The sequence below is a fragment of the Lynx canadensis genome, chromosome E1 (assembly GCF_007474595.2).
Source record: "Lynx canadensis isolate LIC74 chromosome E1, mLynCan4.pri.v2, whole genome shotgun sequence".
Lineage (NCBI taxonomy): Eukaryota > Metazoa > Chordata > Mammalia > Carnivora > Felidae > Lynx > Lynx canadensis.
Window position 1 is genome coordinate 46,907,687 of NC_044316.2, and position 12,626 is coordinate 46,920,312.

Genomic DNA, 12,626 nt, shown 5'->3' on the forward strand with positions numbered 1-12,626 from the left:
GCCTGGAACCTGCTAAGGATTCTGTGTCTCCCTCTCTCTCTGCCCCTCCCCTGCTCATGCTCCGTCTCTCTCTCTCTCAAATAAACATTAAAAAAATTTTTAATAAACAAGAAATTTGAAAAAAAGATTCGTGGAAAAAAACTAATGAAAAATTAAAGAGATAAGAGGCACCTAAAAATAAGAAACAAGGAGCGCCTGGCTGGCTCAGTCAGTAGAGCATGCCAGGGGCCCCTTGTTTCTTATTTTTAGGTGCCTCTTATATGAGATCAAGCGTACTCTTGATCTCAGGGTCATGAGTTCAAGCCCCACACAGAGCTTAGAGCTTACTTAAAAATAAATAAATACATAAATAAAGAAATAAAAGAGACAATAAGATTGATGCAACCCTCACTGCTTTTCTCTATCACCCATTATCTGAGTACTCATTCCAGTAATCCTCTGTCTGAATTGTCTTTATATGACTGTAAACAGAAGTCTGCCACGTTAATGACCTTACCTTGAAGAAGGAGGGTGGGGGGCAGGGGGAGGGGGGCATATGGACCCCTCCCAAAGTTGACGGGACTCCGAGGGATTTTCTGATAAACTGCTACGTTACTCTCTTAACCAGCCAAGGGAAAACTAAAATGAAAAATAGTGAAAAACCTTGCCAAATTCTGGTAAATACCAGAGCTACAGATGGGCTCCTGGAAAAGCTGGCAGAAGCTGGCTGAGGGTGAGAATTCTTGCGAGGGTAGCACTTCAGATCTTTGTCTACACTGCCTGATAGGGGAAAATAAAATACCTTCTGCACCTTCTTTGGGGATGCCTCTGGAGTCCAAGGAGTTGTCTGATACCACCAGAAATATTTACTGTTTGTCCCGACTAAAAACTACAAACGTAGTGCTGTGGTCAGGAATTGGCCGGATTGCAGAGCAAGAGAGAATTCGTTTTAGGCCCTCTCCCTTCACTTACAATACAGTTATGAACCCACAGGGAAGAAAAAGTCTTCCCAAACGGTTGTAAAAGGATTTACGGGTGAATCAACCTATGATGCCGGTTAAATTGCAGCGTGGCTCTTTGAGGAATTGAGAGCAGTCCTTGTCTTTATAGTTCTTTACAAAACTAAAAATGCAGCTAGAAAGGCAGTTCAAAGTTCACTTAATCCTTTTTTACCAATCCCCAAACTTCCCCTATTTATCTTACAACTCTTCTAACTTGCATTCTTCCCTGTGCCTTTGAGATGTAAATATTAAAGTAAACACTTCAGGGAGGTAATTTTTTTTTTTGGGGGGGGGGGAAGGCAGGGATTGCAGTAGGTCAGTTAGAACTTGGGCTAATGGGGGGCGCCTGGGTGGCTCATTCCGTTAAGCATCCGACTTTGGCTCAGGTCATGATCTCGCGGTTCGCGAGTTCGAGCCCCGCGTCAGGCTCTGTGCTGACAGCTCAGAGCCTGGATCCTGTTTCAGATTCTGTGTCTCCCTCTCTCTCTGACCCTCCCCCATTCATGCTGTCTCTCCCTGTCTCAAAAATAAATAAACGTTAAAAAAAAATTAAAAAAAAAAAAAGGAACTTGGGCTAATGGGAAATCTTAAGTGTACACAAGATATAATCTGTTTGCGTCTGTCCCTAGGTTTATGTGGGTTTATATAATATATATATTGTGGGTATGTGGTATTTTCTACCTCTGGATGGTATTACCAACATTAATTTGTAAAGAAGCTCTGTTTAATTGGCTTAAACAAACAAGCCCATATAAATTGAGTACTCAGGGGCGCCTGGGTGGCGCAGTCGGTTAAGCGTCCGACTTCAGCCAGGTCACGATCTCGCGGTCCGTGGGATCGGGCCCCGCGTCGGCCTCTGGGCTGATGGCTCAGAGCCTGGAGCCTGTTTCTGATTCTGTGTCTCTCTCTCTCTCTGCCCCTCCCCCGTTCATGCTCTGTCTCTCTCTGTCCCAAAAAAAATAAATAAACGTTGAAAAAAAAATTAAAAAAAAATAAATTGAGTACTCAAAACAATTCTCAAAAATGTAAGAAAAACTAATCCAAATGCTTTTCAGATTTACATGATCTGGGAAAATATCCAATATTAAAGCTAATTTAATTTGGGGGGCTTAGTGAACAATAGACATTTCTTTCTTTCTTTCTTTTTTTTGAGAAAGAGAGACAGGCAGCAAGCGGGGTGGGGGGGGGCGGGGAGGCACAGAGAGACAGGGAGACACAGAATCCGAAGCAGCCTCTGGGCTCTGAGCTGTCAGCACAGAGCTCGCTGTGGGGCTCGAACCCACAAGCCGCGAGATCATGACCGGAGCCAAAGTCAGACACTTTACTGTCTAAGCCACCCAGGTGCCCCTATTATTAGATCTTTGAAAGATATTCGCCTAGAAAACAAGCATTCGGAGTTTTGCGAAATAATTCCCTGTATTGTTTCTCTCAGGTCTTTGATGATTTAAACTGAATACTCTTGAGTTTTTTAAAAGAATTAAGTTTTGCTCAAAATTATGTAAATTTCAATATTTGCCTGTGAAGGCTTTAATTGTCACTTTGGTTAGATAACTAAATATCCTTTCACAGTGACCTATGACCCTATTTGACCAAGTGTTTTAAAACTGTTTTGATAATTTTTACAAACGTCCCTTGAAATCAGATTCGAAATGATGTTTTTTTTTTTTTTAATTTCTAAAAGCTCTAGAGGTTTTATTTATTTATTTACTTATTTATTTATTTTGAGAGAGAAACAGAGTACATGAGCGGGGGTGGGGGTGGGGTAGAGGGAGAGGGAGACACAGAATCGGAAACAGGCTCCAGGCTCTGAGCCATCAGCCCAGAGCCTGACGCGGGGCTCTAACTCACGGACCGCGAGATCGTGACCTGGCTGAAGTCTGACGCCCAAACGACTGTGCCACCCAGGCGCCCCAACACTTATTTATTTTTGAGACAGAGAGAGACAGAGCGTGAACGGGGGAGGGTCAGAGAGAGGGAGACACAGAATCTGAAACAGGCTCCAGGCTCCGAGCTATCAGCACAGAGCCCGACACGGGGCTTGAACTCACCGACCGCGAGATCATGACCTGAGCCGAAGTCGGCCGCCCAACCGACTGAGCCACCCAGGTGCCCCTAAAATATACAGTGTGTTATTAGTTACTGGCATGCAATACAGTGATTCAACAATTCCATACATCACCTGGTGCTCATCTCAAGTGTACTCCTTAATCCCCATCACTGATTTCACCCATTCCGCACCCCCCACCGCCCCTCTGATAACCACCAGTTTGTTCTCCATAGTTAAGAGTCTGTTTATTGGTTTGCGTCTCTCCAAAATTCATAAACTATTGAAAATTCTTTTTTTTAATATTATTTTCCTGGCAGTATAGTTATTCACATGATTTAATAAGAATCTGTTCTCCTTATAACAAGATACAATTGAAAATACTGGTTATATCATCAAAGCTTGGACTAGAAAGTCACATTCGAGAGAGATGTGTGTAGACTCGGGTATGACCCAACAGTTTTAAGGAACTAAGGTTGATTTTACAGAACCAATAAACCAGCCTGGAACTTTGCTTACAAGGTTCCAGCAAAAAAAATCTTAAATAGAACTTACAGGAGGGATAGGGGGACTCTTGGGTAAGCATCCAGCTCTTGGTTTTGGCTCAGGTCGTGATCTCACGGTTCATGGGTTTGAGCCCCACGTCAGGCTCTGCGCTCCCAGTGTGGAGCCTGCTTAGGATTCTCTCTCTTTCCCTCTCTCTCTCTCTGCTTCTCCGCTGCTAGCATGCTCCCTCTCTCTCAAAATAAATAAATACACTTAAAGAAAATACACTTAAAGAAAAAAAAAAGAGCTTAAATGATCAATCACTATTTTTGTTGCCTGTATGTAAATAATCAGGCCAAGTCTGATACAAACAAATTAGTTTTACTGTGATTATCTTTAAAAGAAAATGGGAATAACTGTAGAAAGAAAAATTATGTTTATGCTTTTATAGATATTGCATTCTTTATTTGTAATTTTTTAAATGTTTACTTATTTATTTATTATTATTTTTTTTTAATTTTTTTTTTAATTTTTTTTTCAACGTTTATTTATTTTTGGGACAGAGAGAGACAGAGCATGAATGGGGGAGGGGCAGAGAGAGAGGGAGACACAGAATCGGAAACAGGCTCCAGGCTCTGAGCCATCAGCCCAGAGCCTGACGCGGGGCTCGAACTCACGGACCGCGAGATCGTGACCTGGCTGAAGTCGGACGCTTAACCGACTGCGCCACCCAGGCGCCCCTATTTATTATTATTTTTTAAATGCTTATTTATTTTTGAGAGGGAGACAGACAGACAGAGCTCGAGAGAAGAGGAAGACACAGAATCCGAAGCAGATTCCAGGCTCTGAGCTGTCAGCACAGAGCCCGATATGGGTCTCAAACTCCCAAACTGTGAGATCATGACCTGAGCTGAAGTCGGTCGCTTAACCATCTGAGCCACCCAGGCACCACCAACCCCCCTTTTTTTTAATGCCTTAAAATTTGATCACATTTCTCAAGTTAAGTTGAAGGAATTGGTTTTTGTTTTTTATTTTTTTAATGTTCGTTTTTGTGAGAGAGAGTGCAGAAACCGGTGAGGGGCAGAGAGAGAGAGGGAGACTGAGGATCTGAAGCTGACTCCATGCCCACAGCAGAGAGCCCAATGTGGGGCTCGAACTCACGAACCATGAAGTTATGACCTGAGCCAAAGTTGGACACTAAACCGACTGAGACACCCAGGTGCCCCAAAAGGGGGGGATTTGTTAAAACGAGATAGCAGGACCAATATGGAGTCACTTGTGCTAAACCCCATATCAGCAAACCAAGACTTAATACCTAATCTCAGTGTCCACCCCCAACGAATGTAACCTATAACCAGTCAACATGGAATTACCTGGTCAGCACTGATGTGCGAAACAAAGGCAAAAGAAAAAAATCAAATTTTCTTGGGGCGCCTGGGTGGCGCAGTCGGTTAAGCGTCCGACTTCAGCCAGGTCACGATCTCGCGGTCCGTGAGTTCGAGCCCCGCGTCAGGCTCTGGGCTGATGGCTCGGAGCCTGGAGCCTGTTTCCGATTCTGTGTCTCCCTCTCTCTCTGCCCCTCCCCTGTTCATGCTCTGTCTCTCTCTGTCCCAAAAATAAAAAATAAAAATGTTGAAAAAAAAATAAAAAAAAAAAAAATCAGATTTTCTTAAAACTTACAGCCCATTGACAAGTCCCTGAGACAGGCAGAGTGACATTGCTCTAGGGGTTCAGCTGCCTCGATGATGATACTTTGCTAAGGGCAAAAGACAACTTTAGGTGAATATTAGCCCAATCTGCAGGATTCAGTAAGTCCACTCTAACATATAAAAATTTCTTTGCAGGGGTGCCTGGGTGGCTCAGTCAGTTATGTGTCCGACCTCAGCTCGGGTCATGATCTCGAGGTCCGTGAGTTTGAGCCCAGCAAGGGGCTCTCCACTGACAGTGCAGAGCCTGCTTTGGATCCTCTCTCTGCCCCTCCCCTGCTTGCTAGCTCTCTCTCAAAAATAAATAAACACTAAAAGAAAACCTTTCTTTGAAAACTTCCTTTTTCTCTACCTTCCAAATATACGTTAGCAATCATCTTCCAAGCAGGAGGCCCCCTGATATGCATCTGAAGGGCCTCATGACTGATGTTTTACCAAACAGTAATAGGTGACCTTTTCCTAACAATAGTAGCCCCCTCCGAAGGTCCTGGAAACCTTGCTTCCAAAATTCCTTAGAGACTTACGCTATCCCCAACCCCCTCCCAACTTGAAAGTGTATAATACCTGTCACAACCCCAGTGCAGCTCTTTATGCCCAGGGGTCCTGACCCTGTGCTTTAATAAAACCACCTTTTTGCACTGGAAGGTGCCTCAAGAATTCTTAGCCTTTGGTTCTGAACTTGAATATTTCCACATCAAACACCAGTGAGGTAATACACCTGATAGCCCTTTCCATTCCCCTCAGGAAGGCAACCTTGCCTGAAACAAGGCATTCTTTGCTAATAATTTCCTCCCCCCCCCCCAACCCCTTCCTACCTTTAGGAACCTTTCCTTTTCTACAGCTCAGTGGAGATCTCCTTTCTGTTTCTAGTTGGGATGCTGTGTCCTTCACGAATTGTTGAATAAAGTCAAATCTTTAAATTTCCTCAGTTGAAATTTTTGTTGCTTAACAGATGTCTTGGGATGTTTGAACTTCTTTGCCAGCCTTTTAATGAAAAGGTTATCTGATCTAGGGGCAGCTCTTTCTGCCCAAGGGTCCTGTCCTTGTAATAAAACCACCTTTTTTGCACGAAAAAAAAAAAAAAAAGGTTATCTGATCGATGGCAGGGGAGCCATGTAGGACTATGGAAGTGTGGAAGTGTGGGTGAGGCATTCTGTAATTAATTAAGACAAGGGTACCCAGCTTTTTATCTGGAGAGCCTGGCTTGCCAGGCTGTTCCTTGCATCTTGGACTCTGGTTGCACTTTCTGTAGGCAAAAGACAGAGGTGCAGGTGACCCCTCAAGACAGTCTCTCTGGGTGCTGTTGGCACATTGTGATTGCGATTGGACTTGGAAACAAAACAAAACACAAAAATGCAAATAAACCCAGGCCAGATGGATCACAATTCTGCTTGCCCGCTGGATTACCATTTCCCTCCAATGATTTTTTTTTTTTTTTCAATGATCGATCCAGTCTTTATTGATGATTTTCTAAATCCAGGGATAGGGCTGGACCCTAGGAAATTGATATCCGACAAAAAGTGTAATTGACTGACTGGGGCACCTTGGGTGGCTCAGTTGGAGGAGCATGACACTCAAGGTCATGATTTCAAGCCCCATGATGGGCAAGGAAGGAGCTTACAGAAGAAGAAGAAGAAGAAGAAGAAGAAGAGATAAGGAGAAGGAGGGGGAGGAGAAGAAGGAGGAGGAAGAGGAGGAGGAGGAAATCGACCAGGAACCGGACTGAGAGAGTGTTTATGGTGTGCATGTATCCCAAAAGCAACACAGTAAAGTTTGTACAATAAATTTGATTATCTGGCCTCACCTGGGTAATAACATTTTCTAGCCTGGAAATATTGTTGTTGTTTTATTGAGGTTGTTTTGTCATTGGAGTTCTATTTGTTACAGATTTACTATTTAGGTCAGACATTTGCTGACTCAATTTTTAAAGCATTTGCAAACAGTGCTTCCTCCGGCTCTCCCAGCCCCGGTGGGGAGGGCGCAGAGGCATGAATAATAATGGCAATTGTAATGAGACTGGGTGAACTGAACTTTTATCTTGCCCGCACCCCCAAGGCGCCAGACCTGTGGTCTAGGGAGAAACTTCCTAGCAATTTGGGCCTGCTAGCAATCTTTGTGGGCCGAGGTAGGACGCTTTGTCATGCAACTGTGGGCAAGGAAAATGTGCACGCTCACGAAGCAAGGGGCTTAACGGATTAGTTTACTGGAAACAGTCAAAGCTGTGTTAATAGAAGGAATACAAATTTCTTATGTAGTCCAGACAGGGGAAGGTTTGGGGAGAAAATTAATCCTCATCAAGGCAAAGAGAGGTTTGATTTAAATGCACTAGGAGAAACGGGCTGTGGTTCCAAGTGGAATCTCCCCCATCTTTGAAACCAGAGCTCCCTCTTGCCGGCTCCCTGGGAAAGCCTGGAAGACTGAGTTTCTGGAGCCTCCCCTCCCCCCCCCCCTCCACCCCGCAGCTCTGCAGAAGCAGCAGTTACTAGGTCGAGGAGAAGGGCCGTCAATATCTTGTGACATCAGAGGCTTGTGAAATTTGCAAGACACTGAGAGAAGGAGCAGCAGAGTTGAGGCTTGACCATTTTTGAAAGGAAGGGTGATGGATGGGGGAGGAGAGTGGGGGCAGGGTGTTGGAATGGGAGGGGGTTTGAGGGCAAGGGCTGCCTGAGAGAAGGCAAAGAATCGCAAGAGAAGAATTCTCTACGGCATCTCCGAATACTCTAGATGCTGTTTCTAATTTGTCAAAAGGAAAAAAAAAAAGACAATTACATTCAGGATTCGAACAGATTTCGTGAATTTTACATACGGCAAAAGGCTAGATGTTCATGATCAGGGGTTGGAGGCGTAAGGAAGGAGTGATAATCTGCACTACACTTGATTTTAGCCAAAAGGCCGAGAAGCCATAGCAAGGAGTGATAATCTGAATATATCTGGGGTTGTCTAGCAACCTTCAGAAGTACTAGGTTCAATATAAAGCCCAGAAATCCTCTCAAAGAAACAGTGAGAAGAACTTTGCAGGACGAGTAGTAGCTGATTTAGGCTTCTCCAGTCAGGGCTGCTCATGAGTCTAGACACTGGGCACTGGTTGCTCTGAATTTCTTTGGCAAAAATGAAATAAAGATGTTGGCGTTGGGAGAGCCCCTATAGCAACCGTGAGGCAGATGATGGGGAGGGGGGCTCTGGTTTCTGCAAAGGCAGAGGCCAGGATAGCGGCCATCTTTCTCTCCCTGACAAATCGGGCCTTCGTTTCTAGGGCCAGCCAGGAGCTCGGGAGTCCGGGCTGCGCTTGGGGGAGGGTGTGGTTGGTCAGCAGTTAGAAGGCGATGGAACCAGAGTGAAATTGGGTCCTGAGCAGGGGCGGGTTAGGTCCATGCACTGGGTCATGATGCAAAAGGGGAACTGGTGGTGGGTCTTGGGAAAGAGCAAAGTAGGAAGCAAGTTTGGACTTAAAACATCACCCCCAAACCCAGGATGTGAAGGGGTGGGAGAATGAGTTTAGGAAGAGGTCAGAGGAAAATCTATATAGGCAAGAACTTTTATGGAGAGGAATGGACCGAAGTGTAAGAATCGGCATGAGCACTGTGGACACTAAGACCTTCTGTGGCCCTTGGAAAACCACAATGGCTCCAAAAGAGAATGAAGGAATCTTCTGTAGGACTTCCATTCCAAAATGGTGTTTCTAGCTGTTCTTTGTGGAACAGGTAATTGGGCAGTCCTTTCCCGGGCCGTGTGCTCACCGTTGGGGGGTGCTCTTTGCTGTTAATGATCCCTGAAGAGGGGGTTGCTGATGTGTGGAGGAGATCTTGGACAAAGGAGATACCCTTTGCTTGCTCTGGGTAAGTCTTTGCTCATCTTTCTCTAAACCAATTACATACTCAACGCTAATTACTGTATAAGCACCTCTTCTGTGAAGGGTTTAAGAACATACCCAAAGTTGGGGCGCCTGAGTGGCTCAGTTGGTTAAGCATCCGACAACGGCTCAGGTCATGATCTCACAGTTTGTGAGTTCGAGCCCCGCGTCGGGCTCTGTGCTGACAGCTCAGAGCTGGGAGCTGGGAGCTGGGAGCCTGGAGCCTGCTTCAGATTGTCTCCTTCTTTCTCTGCCCCTCCCCCGCTCAAACTCTCTCTCTCTCTCTCTCTCTCTCTCTCTCTCCTCTTTCAACAACAAACATTAAAAAAAAGAACATACCCAAAGTCAGAGTGGGAAAGGGAGGGTAGTTGGGAACCATATCCTTCTCTGCCAGGATCAGAACCAGTGCCTTCTTTTTAACCAAATTGCCCTCTCAGTTCTTAAAAAAAATTTTTTTTAATGTTTATTTATTTTTGAGAGAGACAGAGACAGAATGCAAGTGGGTTGGGGCAGAGAGAGAGAGGGAGGCACAGAATCTGAAGCAGGCTCCAGGCTCCGAGCTGTCAGCACAGAGCCTGACATGAGGCTTGAACTCATAAGCTGTGAGATCATGACCTGAGCTGAAGTTGGACGCTCAACTGACTGAGCCACCCAGGCACCCCAATACCCTCTCTCAGTTCTGAAACGAAATTCATACATAAAATAACAAACCTACACACATCATTCCCAAAACAAAACCCCACATATGAAGCCTCAATATAAAGGAGAAATAAATGGAAAGTAATTTATAATAAAATAATATAAATAGGGGTGCCTGCCTGGCTCAGTTGGTAGAGCATGTGTCTCTTGATCTCAAGGTCTTGAGTTCAAGCTCCGTGTTGGGTGTGGAGTGCCTACTTAAAAATAAATAAATAAATAAGTAAATAAATTTTATAAATAAAATATTTTCATATGTAAGTGCTTGGGCTCGACTACACTAGAAGACATAAGGAACTAAGCAGATGTTTGTACCTCTGTATAGAATCCCCTTGAGGGAGACACTATGAGGGCAGATTGGTATAGGTGGATGGTTATGGACTTAAATATCACGAGGAATGTGGCCATTAAAGACATCCTTTCCAAAAAAGTAAACCTTTGGGAGTGGCTTATTGCTTGGGCTGACTGTTTGTGTCCTACCCCCCATTCATATGTTGAAGACCTAATGCCCAAGGTGATGGTATTAGGAGGTGGGGCCTTTGAGAAGTAATGAGGTCATTAGGGTGGAGCCTTCAGGAATGGAATTGGTGCTTATTTTTTTAATAAGAGACCCCCCCAGAGCTAGCTTGCTCCTTCTACTGCAAGGAGGATGTGTGAAGATGCAAGGAGAATCTGGCAGTCCCCAACCTGAAAGACCACCTTCACCAGAACCCAACTAAGCAGCCATCTTGATCTTGGACTTCCAGCCTGCGGAACCGTGAGAAATAAATTTCTGTTGTTTATAAACCACACAGTTTATGGTTGGTTGGTTTGTTTCTTAAGTAAACTCTGCACCCAGTGTGGGGCTCAAACACACGACCCTGAGATCTGAGCTTGCCAGGTGCCCTTATGGTATTTTGTAAGAGCAGCCCAAATGGACTAAGACGCACGTGTACAAAACCAAGCACAATTGTCCCTGAATTTATATGATAGCTGGATCCCCCAAATTTTTATGTTTAATGAAAATATGGTAAGACTCTAAGATTACAATGTAAAACAGGTTCTAGGCTGAGATAAAACCTATATGATAATTCACACCTAAATGATAATTTTTGCCTCTGAACATCCAGTGGGATGTTTGAAAGTCCTGTGCTGCCTACCATGTGTATCGAAGGATGTCCGGCATGCCTGGTTTCCAACTTGATTTTGCAAATTCCCCATTGATTTTGAAAAGAAAAACTGTCCGTACAGATTTCAAAAGTCTCATAGGGAGCAGTACCAGCCTCTCAGAGAATCTCTTCTCTACCTACAAAGTTCCCCACCACGGGATGAAGCCAGTAGCTTGGGTCTTTGGGATCCATTGGAAATCGATGCATTGATACTTCCTTGTTCCCTGTGATGGTTGATTTTATGTCAGCTGGACTGGGTCACGGGGTACCTAGACATTTGGTCAAACATTTCTCTGGGTATGTCTGTGAGAATGTTTCTGGATGAGGTTACCAATTTAATTGGTAGACTGAGTAAAGCAGATTGCCCTCCCTAATGTGGGTGGGCCTCACCCCAACTGTTGAAGACCTGAATAGAACAAAAAGGCTGAGTAAGAGAGACCTGCCTGCCTGCTTGGGCTGGAACATCTGCCTTTTTCTGCTCGCAGACTAAAACTTGCACCACTGGCTCTCCTGGTTCTCAGGCCTTCCAACTTGGATGGCACTACGGCATTGGACTGGGGTCTCCAGCTTGCTGATTGCAGATCTTGAGGTTTTTTGTTTTTTTTTTTAAGTTTATTTAACTTAAAAAAGGGAGAGGGAGAGAGAGGGAGAGTAGGGGAGGGGCAGACAGAGAGGGAGAGAGAATCCCAAGCAGAGTGTGCTGTCAGCATGCAGCCCCATCCCAGGAACCACGAGATCATGACCTGAGCCAAAATCAAAAGTTGGACACTCAAGTGACTGAGCCACCCAGGTGCCCCAGATCTTGAGATTTCTTAACTTCTGTAATTCTTTAAAAAAATTTTTTTAACATTTATTTATTTTTGAGACAGAGAGAGACAGAGCATGAGCAGGGGAGGGTCAGAGAGAGAGGGAGACACAGAATCTGAAACAGGCTCCAGGCTCTGAGCTGTCAGCCCAGAGCCCGATGCGGGGCTCGAACTCACGGACCGCGAGATCATGACCTGAGCCAAAGTCGGACACCCAACTGACTGAGCCACCCAGGCGCCCCTTAACTTCTGTAATTCTGTGAGTCAATTTCTTACAATCAATCTCTTTATGAACACACATATGTGTGTGTGTGTGTGTGTGTGTGTGTGTACTAAGTACGTTACATACATTATATAATTCCATCTCTCTACAGAACCGTAACTAATAAGTTCCCTAACATTTCCCCTTCTCTTTCACTGCTTGCCCTCCTGTTAACCCTCTCCCCTACACCGTCTCTTCCTTCTTAACTTTCTTCTCATCATTCTTCCCTACGGAAATAATCAAATTTCAGCCCTTTTCATTCTCTCCTTCTACTGTGCCTCTGAGTCTTGGTGCAGAAGAAGGAAAGAGCCCCATTGGAGAATAAAGAAAGTTAAATTTTAATCTTGGCTCTTCCGTTTATTAGCTGTGTTGACCTGGACATGAATTAGGGCTGATCATTGTTTGCCATTATGGTTAAGCTGAATGGAGACTTCACAGTCCCAGGACCTGTGTCCAGTCCAGAAGTATTCTTTATTTTATTAAAACATTTTTTTTGTTTTAAAGTTTATTTATTTATTTTGAGAGAGTCAGAGACAGTGTGATGCAGGACTTGAACTCTAGATCGTGACCCGAGCCGAAACCCAGAGTTGGACGCTTAACTGACTGAGCCACCCGGGCACCCCTAAAAAAATTTCTTTTAAGTGTATT